The sequence below is a fragment of the Pipistrellus kuhlii genome, unplaced genomic scaffold (genome assembly GCF_014108245.1).
Source record: "Pipistrellus kuhlii isolate mPipKuh1 unplaced genomic scaffold, mPipKuh1.p scaffold_m20_p_7, whole genome shotgun sequence".
Classification (NCBI taxonomy): Eukaryota; Metazoa; Chordata; class Mammalia; order Chiroptera; family Vespertilionidae; genus Pipistrellus; species Pipistrellus kuhlii.
The window spans coordinates 47,410,078-47,430,164 of NW_023425573.1; positions in this window are offsets into that span (position 1 = coordinate 47,410,078).

Consider the following 20,087-nt stretch of genomic DNA (forward strand, 5'->3'; position numbering starts at 1 on the left):
TCCAAGAAAAAAAAAGGGGGGGAGTATAATTTTGACTCATCCACAACACGTTGTGTTGGCTGTTGTCATTTTTTAATTTAATGATCTAAGAGAAAAGAAGTCAGTGCCCCTGTCTAAATAGCTATTGCATATTTTAAAACTTCTTACACCAGTGTGCCATAGCACACCAGTTGAAAATCGCCGGAATAGACTGATGAACCTAACCAATCCCCTCTTGGGAAATTTCCAATGTGAAATACTTGGGAACAGAATTATTCATGGCAAGAGAAACAGAGACACACTGGTGAGCAATAAGGCTATGAGCACAAAACTACTTCAACTGTGGAAACCCAAGTTTTTTTTTTTTTACATGTTTCAAGATTGTTAATTTTATCATGAATGAACCTGGAATTGAAGCCAGTATCTTCTGCCTTTAAAATATCTATGACTCTCTAGATGTTCTTCTCTATAAGTCAACAATATCTTACATAAATTTCAAATAGATTATTCAGGTATTATCACATCCTTATTTATTCCATATCTAAAATTCCAAATTGCATCTGGTTATAGGAGGTATAACTTCTGTCTTCCCCGAGTCACACCCTAAGTCATTACTAAAAACACAGTTCTGCAGTTTGAGACCAAAAAGAGATTTTCAGTTAGTTTTAATGCCAATGATAAAATTATTTAAAAGGAAACACCCTTTTGCAGCTTTTTAAGTCTAATACAGATAACATTAAATTTAATAATGCATTAGAACTTGTAAGAATGTTCATAGCCCGGAACCCATGAGTTAAGGAGGGTAGATATTATTACCTTACAGCTGAAGGATGAGGAAACAGGGATACTAAATGTTTAGTTAACCTCAACAAGGTTCAGATGAGCTGTTAGGAAGTCCAGGACCTCAGTCTCCTGGCCTGGTACTCTTTGCCCTCCATCACTGTGAGGTCAGGTGGTCTGTAATCTATTTTTTTATTTTAAAATTGAGAATCCCTTAAAAGCAGGGGTCCCATCTTCCAATCTAATGGCTTAGAACAATGTGATCCACATGCAATGCCTTGAATGGATATTCATTTATGATCATTTAAATTGTTTCTAACAGGCCCAAATGTTGATAATGCACCCTTATTAGCTGTCTTTCCTTCTGTGCCCCACTTCCTCATCCCCAACTAGTGCTTCCTACACTTCCCGCACAACTGAGTTTTGAAAGAGTATTTGGACAAGAAATAATCCTTGAAACTCACATCAATGTTAAGAGAGAGTAGATTTGATTTTTTTTTTAGTCAAAAATTCCCCTGAGACCAATCTCTCTGCACATATGCTCAATCTAATACTTTCTTTAAAAAACAAACAAACAAACAAACAAAAAACTAGAAAAGCAATTTTGAAAATGAAATAAGGCTTTTAAGATTTCTAACTAATTCTAGCAGCATTGTGTCCCACTTTGTCCCATAATTTCTGCTAGACTAATGAAGATAATAATGACTAGAAGTCATATTTTTAAAGTTCTATTAAAGAAATGGGCATCGCAGTTTACTATGACTTCATCGTTCAGACTCTGTGTGTTCTTTTTGGGACATAAACTTGAAGTTTTCGTTTATTATATTTAAATATATACCAGTTTATTTCTATGCCCATTAAACAATGGGGAAATGGCATGATTTCTACCAGTGCTTCCTTTTAAGGAATACATTTTGTGAATTGAAGCACAAGGCCTCCCTATTCCTGTATCATGCTTAACTCAGGACAGAGTCTTCTATCTGAACTGTGAGTTAGGTGACCTTTATTTCTAGCAAACAGTGGCATGGGAGCTTAAGAATCTCATAATTATACCCTGAGGACCAGCTCCAAAACCAGCTCCCACAGAGGTCGCTGGAGTGTCATTTCGATGACAAGGTAGCCAGAACCGGTGTTTCCTTATACAACAGCTAATTCTTCTCCTTGCTCTTGGAGGCTTATTGGCAGGTACCAACCTGATGTTTAGCCTCCAGATTCTTCAATATTTATCGTCAGCATTTTAAGTTGTATATGCAAAAGCCGAATGTACTCATCTGGTAAAATTCAAAATTCTTTTCATCTTAAAGATATTCTTTCTGTCTTCCCAGGCAGTGTTTCTCACCCTGTCTTCACCAGGCTAGTGTTTGCTCTTCCTCACCAATGTTACCTTTAAAGCCACTGTGGAAATTTTTGAATGTGTTTTGGGTTTAAGCTGTCAAAGTATATTCCTAGGGTCACAAATCATTCCTTTTTCCTCCTCCTGCACAATTTCTAGAGCTCAGAATGAGCTGCATTTTGAGCTGAGAAATTTTGAATTAACATTGATTTTCAATATGGGCTTAGGATCCTGATAACTGAGAACAAATTCATTTGTGAGGGTTATCAGCAGCCTCTGACAATATTGTTTCTTGAGAAAGGCTGATGATAGCATATCTGATGTGAATCTGATTCATAAAATTCTGAACTTCTTGCCAGGTGGATATTTGCTCTACTTGAACGTTCCTATACTGGGCAGAAGAAATGAAATCTAAGGAACACATCCTGGATAACTTAACCAATAGGTCTTGTTCAATTGCAGACACAAGGAGAGATCAATAAATGAATGAGTAAATCCTATATAATAAAGGATAATAAGCAAATAGACCAAACAATAGAACAACTGAATAACCAATCAAAGCATATATGCTAATGATATGCTAAGGCTGCTCAACCGCTTGCTACGATGTGCACTGACCAAGAGGGGGCAGATGCTCCTACTGGTAGGTTAGCTTGCTGCTGGTGGAGTAACACAGCCTGGCTTGAGCCATCTCACAATGCAGGACCCCTCGGGGGATGTCAGAGAGCCAGTTTCAGCCTGATCCCACAAGGCCACTCCCCTTGAAAGGGTGCCAGAAGCATGGTTCATGGCTGGTGAGCACTCTTGCAGCAGCATGAGCCTTGCCCAATCGGGACTGATTGGGCACAAGCCCTCGGTAGGCACAGTGGGGCTGGGATGAGTGGGAGCGGCAGGTAGGAGCTGCAGGTGGCATTGGACTGCAGGTTTTGGCCCAATTCCTGCAGGCCACCCACAGGGACCCCAACCATGCACAAATTTGTGCACTGGGCCTCTAGTAATTACTTAATTAAGAGAAGTCACTTAACCCCACTACCCTTGTTAACTACATAATGTATTATGAGCATTTATATAATATCTGAGTTAAATCTTAAGATGCCTATGAGGATGTACCTACAGTGGACATTGGTCATCTGTCTGGTACCCATCCCACCTTCCTATCTGCTTCATTATTCTAAGGACACTTCATATAATCCCTTTTTCCCTCCCCATCACAGCCAGAGGACAAGCATGTGACCAGCCTCTCTCTGGACTTTGAATGCTGAGTCAGAATAAAATTATTTTGAGAGAGTGCAAGATTATCTCAAGAACAGAAGTGTGTGAGCCAGATCATTCCCACAGTGTGACCTTAATTGTGGCTTCTGTTGCCCAGAGGGCTCTTGTCCACTCTTTTAGCCTATTTCTCAAGCTTCCCATTAATTCTCTTCACCCAGATATCCTTCCAACCCTGCCCCCGCCCCTCCTTCTGTTTAAAGAAGAACTGGGTTGCTTTCTGCTGCTTATAAGAAAGAACCCTGGCTTAAATTCATCAGTCAGGATCCTGGGGAAAAAGAGAATTCCACCTAGATGATTCACTGGATGAGATTTTAATGAAGTGAGAAGTTATAGACATGTGAGAAGGGTCAGAGGGACCAATAAATTATGCTGAGGGACCCAGAGATTAGCACCATTACCACCTCTAGGCCTGAAGGAGAAAGGAGAGAAATGGTATTACTGGAGTCCAGGAAGGAAGAAGGGACTGCTTAGTGCCCAGCAGAGATGGGAATTCTCCAACTTTTTCCTCCTCTTCCCCCACACTTCTGTCTGTGCCTCCCATTGGCTGTACTCTTTCAGAAACCTGTTGACGAGGAAGAGTGGGGGAAGCAGTATGGCATGGGGTAAGCCTCCCAGGGCACAGCCTGCAGAGGGGAGGACCGAATATGGATCTGAGTCAGCGGGTGTCAGAAAACAAATGGAATAAGCAACACAATGATAACATTTCACCTAATAATTAATTATGGATATAAAATTTCCTAACATTGTCATCCACGATTATGTTAGTGTTTCTAATTTTTATTTTATTTACCAAAAGTTGTGACAGAATGTTTTCTGAAACTGATACCAAAAATAAATTGAAAGCATTTTTTATAATTTATTACCATTATTAAAATTTTATTTTGACACCCAATATCTTAAAATAATCTTGTTTCATATTTTTATTTTCCGTTCCAAACATATATTTTGAGATCATACCATATGAATGTATATACATTTTATTAAATAATTCTAAAAATGTAAAATAGATCAACTGTGTATATAATCTAACATGATTTTTTTTAAAAAAATAAGTTACTAATATTGACTTATTTCAATTGACTTTTAATAAAGCTAAAGTTATATGGTACACCCAAGTGATGGGGCCTTATACATATAAAAAAGAAAGCACTGACTACAAGAGTAATATTAGTCAAAGTAGAATTCAAGGCAAAAAGACATTAAACAGGATAATTACATAATAACCAAAGGATATTTTATATTAATGAAGGGCACAATCAACAAAGAAATTAACAGTTATAAAACTACATGTTTCAAATAAAACATATAAGTAAAAAGGTAAATAATGCAGTAAATGTAGTGACTTAAATATCTGTCTTGATATATTAATCACAGAAGTATGAAATTGAAATATAGTTTAATTAATAAGGTTCATTTAGTAACTACAAATTTAACTTAGTACTCAAAAATAATGTGTTTTTTATGTAAAGACCCATGGAAACTTATAAAAATAATCATGAATTAAATCATAAAGAAACCTTCAGTGAATTCCAACAAAACAGGAGTCATACAAGACATTTTCTACACAAATCCTCATAACTAGAAATTAATTTCAAAAGTATAAACTTGAAAACAAATATTTTAGGATGAAAAAAGAAACCACTAAAAAATAGCTTTTGGCCCTGCCAGTGTAGCTCAGCAGTTGAGCATTGACCCCAGAACCAAGAGACCACCGGTCCAATTCCGAGTTGGGGCACATGCACAGGTTGAGGGATCTGTCCTCTTTGGAGAGTATGTAGGAGGCAGCCGCTCAATGATGTTACTCTCTCATCAATGTTTCTCTCTCTCTTTCTCTCTCTCTCTCTCTCTGTCTCTCTCCCTCCTCTCTTTCAAAACAGAAATCAATGGAAAACATATATAGCTCTTAGAACAAATCTGAAAGTAATAAGTTCTAAGAAAAAGAGCAATAATGAGAACATGACATAGCAGTGTCAGTGGAACATGACTACAGCAAGAAAAAAGTAAACTTTTTAATTTAAGAAATCAAGAGACCTTGGCCCTGAAGCTCAGTTGGTTAAAGCATCATCCAGATACACACAGGTTTTGTGTTCAATCCCTGGTCAAGGCACATATAAGAATCAATGAATGAATGAATAAATAAGTGGAACAAAAAAATCTTTCTCTCTCTCCCTCTCTCTCCTTCTCTCTCTCTCTCTCTCTCTCCCTCTCCTCCCTCCCTCTCTCTCCCTCCCTCTGTGTGATTAACCGAAGAACTTATATGTATGCATGCATAGCCCATGGACACAGACAGTAGTTGTGAAGGCCTGGGAGGGGCAGAGATGAGTGGAGGAGGTCAATAGGGGAGAAAAAACAAACAACAAAAGAAAAAACAACAAAGGGACATCTGTAATACTTTCAACAATAAAGATACTTTTTAAAAAAAAAAAGTAAATAGATAAAGAAATTTAAGAGTTGCTTATTCATTGAGGAAAATAAATATAGTAAAATAGACACCCCCTACTTGGTGTATCAAAAGATAGACAAAACATAAAGAGGATATATATAACTCAAAGCAACATATTTTTAAATATCAAAGAAATAAATTACTTTATAGAAAAATGCAAATGACCAATATTTCTGTTTGAAAGGGTAACTGAGCACATGTGTTTTACAACTCACTCTTCTGGGGTAAAATTAAAATAAGAATGGATTTAAAAAATAATAATAAAAGTATAATCCCTCAAGAAGAAAGAAAAAGTAGAGGGAGAAGTTTTTAGCTGACAAGAAATGGCTACACATTTCTGATGAAAAGATGATGGCAAAGTGTGTACAGCTGATGAAGACAGAAAAAGGAAGCCCCCCACCTCAGGACACACATGGAAAAGTGCATCGGAGGAACCCAGGAGAGGTGCAGCCAAACAGGACTGAGAACGGAGGATGAAGACTGGCTGAACACTGAGGACTCATTTCTAGATGATTATGCCTAACAATAAACCTGTCCCTCCTTGTGGAGGAGCTAACAGTCAGGCACTTAATGCAAAGCAACGTAATTTGACGGTTCTTCTCTAAAGAAACGGGGCTGATTATCTATAGGAAGAACTGGAGTGTCATGTACAAAAAAAAAAAAAAAAAAGAAAAGGAAAGGAAAGGAAAAAGATTATTAGCAGACCAGTATTAAAGTCTCGTCAACAACTAAAAAATTTGAAAGTATGTTTCAATATTTTAAGAGAATCTTTTCTCATAAAAATGAGAGAGAGGAAGAGAGAGAGTTATATTGATGGAAATGGCACATGCAGGGAATGGCAAATCTGAAATTTGTAGGGTGGGCCAACAGTCCAGAAAAGTTGGGCAGGAGTTGATGCAACTTTTAGGTAAAAGTTTTTTTTGCTCTTAAAACCATTCACTGATTGGATAAGGCCCATTCACATTATCAAGGATAATCTTTACTTAATGTAACTGTAAATGTTAAGGACATCTACAAAGTACCCACAATATACCTTCATAGCAATACATAAATTTGGTTTTGTCTAAATACCTGGATTCTATATTCCAGCCAAGTTGGCAAAACTAACCTGCACAGGAGTCTACTTTAGCCTCCTTCTGATATCGTGTATGTGTGTGTGTGTGTGTGTGTCTGTGTGTGTGTGTGTGTGTGTGTGTGTGTGTGTGTGTGTGTTAAATACACGTAACATAAAATGTACCATAGCAATGATTCAGAGTTATAATTTCTCTACATCTTTGTCAACACTTGTTATTTCCCACCCCACCCCCATCATCATCCTAGTGGTTGTGAAGTGGTATCTAATTGTAGTTTTAATTTTGATTTTCATTTCCCTAATAACTGATGACATTGGTCATCTTTTTGGCCACTGGTATATCATCTTTGAAGAAATGTCTATCCAAGTCCTTTGTTCATTTTTAAATTAGATTTTTGTTGTTGAATATAAGACTTTTATAGTTTAACCTCTTATTTTAGGTTTTTAATTTATTTTGAGCTCTAAAGTGAGGTAAGTGTTCAATTTCATTATTTGCAAATGGCTATCCAGTTGTCCCAGGACCATTTGTTGAAGAAACTATTCTTTCTCACTAAGTTGTCTTAACACCTTTGTTGGTATCAATTGACCATTGACTGGTGGGTTTATTTTTAGAGTCACAATTCTATTTCACTATGTATATGTTATCCCTATACCAGTATCATACGGTTTTGATTACTGCATTAATAGTTTGTAATAAGTTTTTAAATTAGGAAGTGGAAGATCTCCAGTTCTCTTCTTTTCAATATTGCTTTAGCTATTTAGGTTACTTTTTACTTCCATCTGAATTTGAGGTTCTGGGGGAAAAAATGGTTATTGGAATTTTGATAGACATTGCATTAAATCTGTAAGTTACTTTATTTATTTATTTATTTTTAAATCAATCTTTATTGTTCATATTGTTACAAAGGTTCCTCATTTCTTCCCCCCTCCACCAGGTTCCCACCCCACCCTCTGCCCCCTCCCCATCCCCCATTGTCCTCATCCATAGGTGCAGTTTATGTTCAGTCTCTTCCTCCCTCCCTTTTCCCGATAGTAAATCCCTTTTCAGATAGTAAATCAGTTACTTAGCATTTTCTCATATCAATAATACCACCACATGCCCAATGGTACATTTCACACAAAAGACATTTCCAAATAGGTCAACCAGCCTCATCCAGGCCCCACCCAAGGCACTCACAGATCAACACCCCAGCCCTATACTAACTCAACACATCCAGATCTAAGCCTTCATCACTTGATTCAGCAGACCCTCAAGTTCCCACAAAAGTTTCCAGCCATGTCTGAGAGGCAGCCGTGGGGCAGGGGCAGGCGAAGAGCAAGCTGTTCCAGGCCTGGCTGTTCCGGGCCTGGCCTCTGTTGCTCTGGTTCGTTCCACAACCAGCTGCTCCGGGCCTGGCCACTCCCAGCCTGGCAGCCGCTGCTCCAGGCCTGGCCGCACCAGACCCGGCTGCTCCGGGCCTGGCCGCACCAGACCCGGCTGCTCCGGGCCTGGTCGCTCCCAGCGTGGCAGCTGCTGCTCCGGGCCTGGGCGCACCAGACCCAGCTGCTCTAGGCCTGGCCTCACTAGACCCGGCTGCTCCGGGTCTGGCTGCTCCCAGTGTGGCAGCCGCTGCTCCGGGCCTGGCCGCTCCCAGCCTGGCAACCGCTGCTCTGGGCCTGGCTGCACCAGACCCGGCTGCTCCGAGCCTGGCCGCTCCCAGCCTGGCAGCCGCTGCTCCAGGCCTGGCCGCTCCCAGCCTGGCAGACGCTGCTCCGGGCCTGGCTGCCCCGGGCCCGGCCACTCCAAGTCTGGCCATTCCCAGCCTGGATGCTCCGGGCTTGGCTACTGCTGTTCTGGACCTGGCTGCTCCCAACCCAGCTGCTCTGGGCCCGGCTTCTTCGGGCCCAGCCACTCCGGGTCTGGGTGTTCCTGGACTGGCCTCCCTGGGCTTGGCTGCCTCTGCCTCAGGCCTGGCTGCCACTGCCCCAGGTCTGGCTGCTCCAGTGCTGGCTGTTGTTGCTCTGGTTCTGGCTGCTGCTGCTCTGGAGCCTGGCCGTTGCTGCTCCGGGCCCAGTTGCCATTGCTTTGTGCCTGGGCACTCTAGGCCTGGCCGCCGCTGTTCCAACATTCTGTCCTTTTTTTTTTTTTTTTTTTTTTTTTTTAAACGCATTTATGTTGCAATGTTGGCTGGTGAGTTGAGTTCTGACTTAGTCTTTGAATTTTCAAGATCTTCTTTGTATTCTTTCTTAAGTAATTTTACTATCTTTTGCTCTCACTTGATGTCTTCACATTGAGAACTTTGGTTTCTTCCTCCTATCCTGGGAGCTCAGCAGGTTGGCCTGTGGCACCCCTTTGTTCTCCGCGGGCTCCCGCGCTGCTCCAGCCTGTTGCCGGGGTCGGCGCCACCCAGAAAGCAGCCCCCGGCCTTGGCTCCGTTGCCTGTGCTCAGAGGTTACTAGCTCAGGGGCACCCCCCCCCCTGGGGGCCCCGTCACCCAGCTCCCTGCCGGCACCTGGTTGGCTGGTGTCCGGCAGGGGCTCCTGCTCCCTGTCGCATTCCTCCAGTCTGGAGCTTTTTTTCTCCTTCCCGCTAGGGGAGTCCAGGATCAGAGTCAACAGACTGTCCTCTGCGATCAGTGCGAGCGACTCTGGGGGCTCTGCTTTTCGCCACTCCCCTGGGATTCTGCCTCACAGCCCCACCTCCCCCTGCCTGAGCCTGGGTCCCCAGGGTCTGGTCCAGGACTGGGGTTCAGAGCAGTCCGGACTGAGGCACAGCGCCGCCGGAGGCTTTGTTTCTTCACGTTAGGGTAATCCAGCATCAAAGTCAACATTCAATCCTCTGCGCACAATGTGCGCGCGACTCCGGGGGCCCTGCTTTTCGCTGCTCGCTTGGGATTCCGCCTCACAGCCCCTTCTCCCCTGCCAGAGCCTGGGTCCCCAGGGTCTGGCTCATATCTGGGGCTCAGCGCTGCTGGTTTGGGGGTTCAGCCCAGGCTGGGGGTTTTATTTCCTTCCTGCTAGGGAACGCCAGGCAGCACCCAGCCCTCTCCTCCTCTCCGGCTGCGACCTCTCCGCGCGTGTGCGTGCGAGCGCGCAGCATGTCTCCATACCTTAGGCTTTTTTTTCAGCTCCTCTGATTTTCCTTCTGGTTTTCTCTTTCCTTCTTGTTGTAGAATTTTCAGTCAGTCGACTACCTGTATCTCTGGGCAATGTCCACTCTACATTTTAGTTGTATTCCATTGAAATTTTTGTGTGCTGCTGCAGTTAGGTGTGTACCCAAGCAGCCATCTTGGATCCTCCCCTCTAAATCTGTAGGTTACTTTAGATAGTACTACTATTTTAGCAATTTTAAGTCTTAACAATTCATGAATATGTCATCTCTCTCCATTTATTTAGGTCTTTTTCAAACTTCTTTTAGGAATATTTTGTCATTTTTCAGTGTTCATGCTTTCATCTACTTAGTTAAATTTATTATTAAGTATTTTATTCTTTTGAATACTGTTAATATTATAAATTGAATTGTAGCCCTGATTGTTTTTGGATTGTACATTGCTAGCATATAAAAATAAAATTGAATTTTGTGTGTTGATCTCGTATCTTGCAATTTCACTGAATTCATTTATTAATGCTAATAGTTTTGAAGAATTCTTTATAATTTTCTGTATATGAGATCATGTCATCTGTGAATAGCTTTGTCATCTGAATGCCCTTTACTTCATTTTCTTGCCTAAATTCTCTGGATAAAACTTCCAGTACAAAGTTGAATAAAAATGGCAAAAGCTCACAATGTTGTCTTATTCCTGGTCTTAGGGAGAAAGCTTTCATTTTTTCACTACTGAGATGTTAGTTGTGGGATTTTCATAACTTTCTTTTATCATTTTGTGGAAGTTTCAAGGGAAACTTTTTTTTTTTGCAACTTCAAATTCAACACTCAGCCAAGCTCTCAATCAGAAGTGAGAGTGGAATATATTTTCAAACTTGTAATGTCTCAGAACTTTTGCATCACATTAATCTTTTCATAGGCAGTTGCTTGAAAATGTCCTACAGCAAAACAAGATACACAGTAATCAAAAGGAAGATGTGGGATACAACTATAGCAGCTCCATCGAATCCAGGAGCACAATAAAAGAAATGTCTAGAATGGCATCAGGTCTAGAAAGCAATTAGTCCAAAGTTTAATACTTTTAAGATGAAAAGATTCTAAGAGAGAGCTCTATGATAAGATTTGGGAGTGGAGACAGGTATGAAAATATTTGTCCACAACAGGCTCAGATTGTCTTGAGCTCTTAAATTCTATTGGTATGAGTATGTGACTGAAGAGGCAGTTCTGTTCTTTCCTGCATCATGGCCCTTGGGAAGTGGGGCTTTGGTACCTCTGAAGAGCAAAGGTCTGGGGCAGGGTGGACTGGGGACCAGCCCCAAGATGCCGGTGCATGGGGGAAGTGACCGATATCACCTCTGAGGTATTGCCCAATGGGTCTGGACACAATCATTGGAATTCCTTGGAACATGGTTAAATGTACACATCTTGTCATGAAAGTTACCAGGCTTTATTGCTTTAAATCCAACTGCATTCAGGCCTGAGGCTGCTGACACTTGACATGGGAGCCATTTATTTAGTACAGAGTGCCCACTGGAATCTCGAAGAAATAAAGCCTGGGGGACAGGTCAGGGGAAGGGATGGGAGCCAATACTGAGTGCCTTCAGCATCTGCTATGTCCTCACTATTCAGAACTCTTAACTGAAATATTTAAAGAAACTGACTTTAAATGGAAATTAAAGGGCAAAAGTTCTCAAAAAGAAAATTGTCCACAAATGAAGAAACTAGTCAAATTAAAGCATAAAGTCTGGAGCTTAAAGAAGAAAGAAATTGGCTCGAAGTAATAAAGAGTAAGAAAGAGGCTATTTAGATACATAGTGGGGAAAGCAACATTAAGAAAACTGGTTGGCTGGGTGAAAAGGTGAAAGCATTAACCAAAAAAAGAACAACTCATACATACACACACACACACACACACACACACACACACACACAAATACACAAAGTAATCTGTCTAAACTAGAAACCATGAAACACACTAACAGTGGAAATATTTTAAGTAACCGGTGACCTTTATTTGAACTTACCCCAAGAAACTGTCCTTGGAATGGCACTAGAGTTGTGAAATTATACCACTGGGAAGCCTTTAAGTGATGAGTATTTACATACTCATAATAAATTTAAAGCTGCTTATTGCTTTTCAGTGTTCATAAAGAACTTCAAAGGAAGCTTTAATCATCGTTATAAAATGGAATGAAAATATAACCAATAGTCTAATGGGAAGACAAAAAAAAATGTTTTGAATTATCCCTTAAACAAGACTTCCTTTCCCCAACTGTCTCATAGGTTGAGTTCCTTATGGAAATGGACTCTACCAACAGACTCTTCCAGATGTGTGGGAGGAAATGGCAACTTTATAAGACAATGTGAGGACTGGTGGTTTAAAGTTCCTAGAAGGGTATGAAGGACACTTTTCAAAAGCAGAGGTTTAAAAAAATGAGGAAATAAAGGAGGATAGTCTGTCATCATTTAGGGAAAAAAGATAGAAGTAGTGATCATTAGTATAACTGAGGTGGGGCAAAGAAAGTTACAGGAAGATTTGTCAAATTACTTTGAAAGTTCCATCTCTATTTAACTAGTTTCTAACTTTTGCCTTAAAATCAAGAAAGTTACATCACATCCAATTTACGTTAAGCATAAATTTGAATCCATGAATAAAGTTTTTCATTTTTGCAGACACCACACCCTTTTCCTGTCCTCTAGTTCTATTCAATTTTGTTCCCTCAGACAATTGTGCCATTATGATCCTGGAAACCATTCCTCGCATTCTTGGCATTAACTTTTGGTCTTCTTGGTATCTATAACTCCTACTAGTATGAATGGGCATGATATCAGTATCAAAGGATCATTTAGTTTGGTGTAGACCATGTGATATGCTCATAATGAATTATTTTCAGTGCATGTAACATATACAACTCAAAGTTTACTCAGAATATAAATAGTACTCAAACACATTCTGTCCTTTTTTAAAAGAAATGCTGTATTTATATGCATAAATCCCATGGTTCCTTCTAGCCATTTTGGATATATTATATGTGATTTCACAAGAAAAGAAAAGTGGAAAGTTAAGCAATTACCAAATGAATGTATTTAATGGAGACAGTCAGTCTGGACCACATAAATAATAAAACATTTTCTTAGAACCCCTTTTTGAAACTTGAATTATCAATACAGACACCTCAATCCCTGAATTATTTGTATATGTGCTGCCAATTACTTGAAATGGGGATATTAAATGGCAATATTTTGCCTGTTTCCATAGAAAAAGGAGAAATAGACCCTGTTTAAATAAATGTTAAGACTTTTAAGGTAGACACTGGCACGTTTAAATTTTTTTTCAATGTGGTAAGTGATGTATCATAAGCTCTAACTGAAGATGGTTGCTCCCCCCATGTGCCTCCTTCAAATACCACTTTTCCTAACATATTAGAAGCGGAGGAGGAAGGGGAATAGACTCCCCTAGAGATTTCAGTCACTTATCTTAAATGATCTTTTACCTACATATGTACTTATAGTTAAGAACTGTGGGGCTGAGAGTGCAGATCTGTAAAATACATAAATTAGCACCTTCACTCAAAAGCCAAGGTATTTTTTTAAAAGTACCGAAATATGGATAAGCAGACCCTCCTGTTCTTGCAGTTGCTAGAGTGATCCTATGGGGTGCAGAAGTAAAGAATGCTTCATTTCCACTGTCTCCAGACCGCCTGTTCTGTCCTGGGCAAAGGCTGCTCGTTGGAACTACCCCAGAGGGCATGTCATGTCTGAGAATGAGGAGGAAGCTGCTGAGAAGCGGGCTTTGATAGCTTCATGTGTTCTGGAGCCTGGTGTGGGTGCTGTGAATACTGAGATGACACCAATGATAAAAGATAAAATAGAAAATCACTAGGAATTTGTTGCAAGACAAGGCCAAGAAAATATTCATCTGAACAAAGACCTATCACCTGTTTTTAGGATTGCTTGACAAAACAGTGTCTTTGAGAAATATCTACCATAATGCATTGATCTCTTCCTTGTTTCCTGGGGACTTCAGTCTTCCTCAGTGTATGTGAGCATCTTCATGTCCTACCCCCAGCATGCCCCTCTGATATTTACCCTATGGTCTCTTAACCAATGAATTTGATATTTCTCCCATATGTATTCTCTGATACTCATGAGAAGTCTATATACTTCAACCTCTAAAATCTCCCATCTAAAATTCCCATGGTTGCCAAAACCGGTTTGGCTTAGTGGATAGAGTGTTGGTCTTCAAACTCAAGGGTCCCAGGTTCGATTCCAGTCAAGGGCATGTACCTTGGTTGCAGGCACATTCCCAGTAGGGGGTGTGCAGGAGGCAACTGGTTGATGTTTCTCTTTCATCGATGTTTCTAACTCTCTGTCCCTTTCTCTTTCTCTCTGTAAGAAATCAATAAAATATATATTTAAAAAATAAAATAAAATAAAATTCTCATGGTAGATAAGCTTCCGTTTTGACATGTCCCCACCATCTGTTCAACTTCATGTGCATTTGGTTATCACTGAAACAGAGATGCTTGGGCCACCACATTTTCAACTTTCTCTCCATCTTACTGTCATGTCCATCCTGTCACTGAGTGGCCTTTAGAGAGAGGTGCCCAAGATTGGAAGGTGTCTGTTTTTAAATCAATTGCTTCAGATGATGAAAAGGTAGGCTTTGCCCTCTTCAAGTCTACTCCTTCCAAATAGTATCCAAAAAAGTGTGTTTTTCCCCACTCATGGAACCTGTCCTTTGTTAAAACAGAAACATGGATGCATGTTACATTCCTCAATACATGTAAAATTTGTACAAAAATATCTTCTATGAAAATGATTTGTAATCTGTAGACTTAATACCAGGAGATCTATTGAGAATAAGAATTCTATCCTTTGGGTTGTGAGATTATGTTTGTTTGCTTGTTTGTTTGTTTGTTTTCTCCAAATAAATTTGATTTTTAATGCTAGAGTATATAAATAAATGCATCACTTAAAAATATCCTTTCTTTTTACTACTTATTGAAACAAAGTATGCTCGTGAACAGCTCATTCTTTAGCTGCACACTATTCCATAGTTTAGATACATCTTTAAAATGACTGACCGTTTCAACAATGCATTCATCTGGAATCCCTCAAATGTTTGCTGATTTGCAAACCACTATCTTCCCTTGGTAGATTGTGTTCTGTTTTTCTCTCTTTCCTGCTTCCAGGCTGATAAATATTGTTAAAGCAAGTCACAAAAACCTATTGATTGAACACATTTATAATTCTTGCTCTCTAAGCTCAACTATATCCTTCTTGATTTTTGGCAATCTTTTGATGCCTTTCTTGCCAAATTACTATTTGAATCTCAACAATGGCTGTTCCTCACCTGTTTCACTTTCCTTAACTCCAAACTGTGACCTTGGTTTTCCTCCTTCTAGGAAGCTGATATAACATCACACTTGATTGAAAAAATTAAGATTTGACATAACCCTCAATATTCCTTGTAGTCCTTTGTCTTGTTATTTTTTTAGTAAATGCCAATCTGAGCTTTTCCCCCAGGCTCATGCCTCATTACCTCCCTTGAGACCATGCACCCCTTTCTTACCTGCTCTTTCCCAGAGAGATTAAGTAACTTGCTCATCTTCATATAGCTTATAAGTGGTAGAGCTCAACTTCAAACCCAGTGGCGTGGCTGCAAACCCACTATACAAACCTGCCTCTCACTTAGGCTATTTATTGTCTTTACTCTTCTTCCTTTCCATCCCAATTTTCTGAAAGAATGATCTTTGCTTTTCATTAAATCCTTACCATTCATTCTTTAATTCTTCATAGTTTCTCATACGACCCCACTAGTGTTCTGAATATAGTCACTCATCAAAAGGCTTTTGCTTGCTTGCATCATTCTGAATTTTTCTATATAAAGGACTTAAATATATTAATAAGAAGAAAGGACATAGGAAGAGAATTCATATTTACTATTAGGTATCAGAAACTTTGGAAATTATCTAGTCTAAGTTTTACAGCTCTATGGTATGGGTAATACTATTTTTTTTTTTCATGCTGAGAAAAAAAATAGTAGCAGAATACATTCACTAAAGAATTTGTTGAAATCAGAATTTATTTTAAAATTAAAAACTAACTGGTTTGGTTCAGTGGTGGGAGCATGGGACAGTGGACTGAAGGGTAGCTGGTTTGATTCAGGTTGAAAGCATGTACCTCAGTTGTAGGCTTGGTCCCCTGCCTACGTGTGGGGGGCGGGCAATAAATCGATGTCTTATTTCACATCAATGTTTCTCTCAGTCTCTCCCTCTCCCTTCTATTCTCTCTAAAAAAAAAAATCAATGGGGGAAAAAACTAGGGTGAGGATTAACAAAAATTGTTTTTTTAAAAAAGAAAAATAAATGTTTAGCTCTCGATAATAAAAACAAACTGTTTTATAAATGAGCAAAAGATTTGAACAGACACTTTGCCCAAAAGTGGTAAATATATAATGAAAAGATGCTTAACAATATTAATCATTAGGAAACTGCAAATTTAAAAGATACCACCTACACACACACTCAAACAGCCAGCATTAAGAAGACTGACAATGCAAGGTGTTAACGAAGATGCAAAATAATTATATTCATTGCTGGTGGTAAAGTAAAGCCACTTTCAAAACAGTTTTGCAGTTTCTTATAAAGTTAAACCTACATCGGCCATACAACAAATAAATGCCCATTCAATTGATGAAGATAGAGTATTGTGGTGCATTTAAAAAAAAAATGGATAACTACTCAATAATAAGATAATACCTACAGAAACACTGATAAATCTAAAAGCATTATGATAAGTAAAATAAGACAGATAGGAAAGAGTACATATATATGAATCTCTAGAAAAGCCACAACTATATTGATAAGAAGCAGATCAGTTGTTGCTAAAGTCAGACAATGACTGGAGGGGATTGAGTATAAAAAACTCTGAGGGAATTCTGAGCAGTGATAAAAATGTTCTTTGTTGTGCTGTGATGTTAGCTTCACAGCTATAAACATATATAAAAAATTATCAACAATTCACATAAAGTTGTTGAATTTATAATATATTACTAAAATTATAATAAAATAATCAAAAATAAAATAATGCAAAGTTTTACATATGTCTCCTTTTTCCCCAGTTAACCCCTCCTCCCCCAGCCATTCCCACCCCGGGTAAACCCCCCCTCCCCACTGTCTGTGTTCATTGGTTATGCTAATATGCATGCATATAAGTCCTTTGGTTGCTCTCTAATCTACTTCCTTCCCTGCCATTTGTCTCTGGACCTATTCTTGTTCATCAAATTATGTTGATCATTATATCCCACATATGAGTGAGATCATGTGATATTTATATTTCTCTGACTGGCTTATTTCACTTAGCATAATGCTCTCCAGTTCCAACTATGCTGTTGCAAATGGTAGGAATTCATTTTTTTTTTTTTATCACAGCATAGTATTCCATTGTGTAGATGTACCACAGTTTTCTAATCCACTCATCTGCTAATGGGTACTTAGGCTCTTTCAAAATCTTAGCTATGGTAAATTGTGCTGCTACAAACATAGGGGTGCATACATCTTTTCTGACTGGTGTTTCTTGTTTCCTGGGATATAGTCTGAGAGGTGGGATCACTGGGTCAAATGGGAATTTCATTTTAAACTTTTTGACAAAACTCCATACTGTCTTCCACTGCGGCTGCACCAGTCTGCATTCCCACCAGCAGTGCACGAGGGTTCATTTTTCTCCACATCCTCGCCAGCACTTGTCATTTGTTGATTTGTTGATGATAGCCATTCTGACAGGTATGAGAAGGTATATCATTGTTGTTTTGATTTGCATTTTTCAGATGATTAGTGACTTTAAGCATGCTTTCATATGTCTCTGGGCCTTCTGTATGTCCTCTTTTGAAAAGTGTCTATTTAGATCTTTTGCCCATTTTTTGGTTGGTTTGTTTATCTTCCTTTTGTTAAGTTGTATGAGTTCCCTGCAAATTTTGGAGATTAAACCCTTGTCTGAGATATCATTGGCAAATATGTACTCTTGTGGAATGGGCTTTTCTGTTGATGTTATTGATGTTTTCTTTTGCTGTGCAGGCAGCTTTTTATTTTGATGTAGATCCATTTGTTTATTTTCTGCTTAGTCTCCATTGTCCTAAGATTTGTGTCTGAAAAGATATTGCTAAGACATATGTCTGCTATTTTGCTGCATGTGGACTCCTGTAGAATTTTTATGATTTCCCATCTTACATTTTAGTCATTTAGCCATTTTGAGTTTGTTTTTGTATATGGTGTAAGTTGGTGATCTAGTTTCATTCTTTTGCATGTATCTGACCAAATTTCCCAGCACCATTTATTGAAAAGACTGCCTTGACTCCATTGTATAATCTTGCCTCCTTTTTCAAATATTAATTGAGCATAATGTCTTGGGCCGATTTCTGGGTTCTCTGTTCTGTTCCATTGGTCTATATTTCTGTTCTTGTGCCAGTACCAGGCAGTTTTGAGAACTGTGGCTTTGTAATATAGCTTGATATCTGGTATTTTGATCCCTCCAACTTTGTTCTTCTTTCTCAGGATTGCTGTGACTATTCATGGTCTTTTTTTTTTTTTTTTTTTTTTTAATTCCAGATGAATTTTTGAAAAGTTTGTGCTAGATCTTTGAAATATGCCATTGGTATTTTAATGGGGATTGCATAGAATCTGTAGATTGCATTGAATAGTATTGACATTTTAATTATGTTGATTCTACCAATCCATGAACATGGTATATTCTTCCATTTGTTTATGTCTTTCTCTATCTTTTTTTTCAATGTCTTGTAGTTTTCTGAGTAGAGATCTTTTATGTGCTTAGTTAAGTTTATTTCTAGGTATCTTAATTTTTTTTTTTTTTTTTTTTAATGGGATTAGTTTTTTTGTTTGCTTGGTTTGTTTGTTTGTTTGTTTCTCTTTCTGTGAATTCATTATTGGTGTATAAAAAGGCCATAGGTTTCTGGGTGTTAAATTTGTATCCTGCTACATTGCTGAATTCATTTTTTTTAGGTCTAATAGTTTTTTGATGGAGTTTTTAGGGTTTTCTATGTATAATATCATGTCATCTGCAAATAAGAACAGTTTTACTTCTTCTTTTCTAATTTGGATGTCTTTTATTTCTTCTTGACTGATTGCTATGGCTAAAACTTCTAGTACTGTATCAAACAGAAGTGGTGAGAGTGGGCATCCCTGTCTTGTTCCTGTTCTTAGGGGAAATGAGTTTAGTTTTTGCCCATTGAGTATGATGTTAGCTGTAGGTTTGTCACATATGGCTTTTATTATAGTGAGGTATGATCCCTCTATTCCCACTTTGCTGAGAGTTTTTATCAAGAAAGGGTGTTGGATTTTGCCAAATGCTTTTTCTGTATTGATTGATATGATTATGTGACTTTTGTCTCTCAGTATGTTTATGTGATGTATCACATTTATTGATTTAAGAATATTGTACCACCCTTGTATCTCCGGAATAAATCCACTTGGTCATGATGTATGATCTTTCTAATGTAATGCTGAATCCGATTTGCTGTTTATTTTAGCATTTAAATATATTATATTTTAAATAAAACAAATAAAAAATATGAAAGAGGTGAGAAAATTAGAAAATAATTAACAATTAGAAGAACTACATTGACCTTAACTATGGTCTTTCTTCTCTCCCTCATTATTTCTTTTCTTCTACTCCCTCTATATTATTCAATAGTATTTTCTCCACACCTCAAATGTTTATTTCCAAGAGAGATTAGCTCTTACATTTTCTGATAATTTGTAATGCTAGGATGTGACTGCTACATGAACGGGAAAGGGAGACAGCCTTACAGAGTCAGGTGGTGGGAAGTTTCTCATGACCAGATAAGCAAAGCTCTGTTAGAGTGAGATGTGGATATGACTATGCTATCATAAATGATGGCTGCCAGGAAGGCAGGACCAAATTTGATGCCCAGTCACAACAGCTCTATTGGCCCTTGAGGTTGACATATTTGCTTTCTCTTTTCCATGGTCTTGCCTTTCTATTTCCACTTCATCATCCTTATGATACATCTCTTTTTCATGTAGTCCCTAGATTCCTTTTAAGAAAGAACAGAAATATAAATAAGGGAAGTCAAATTATAATAATA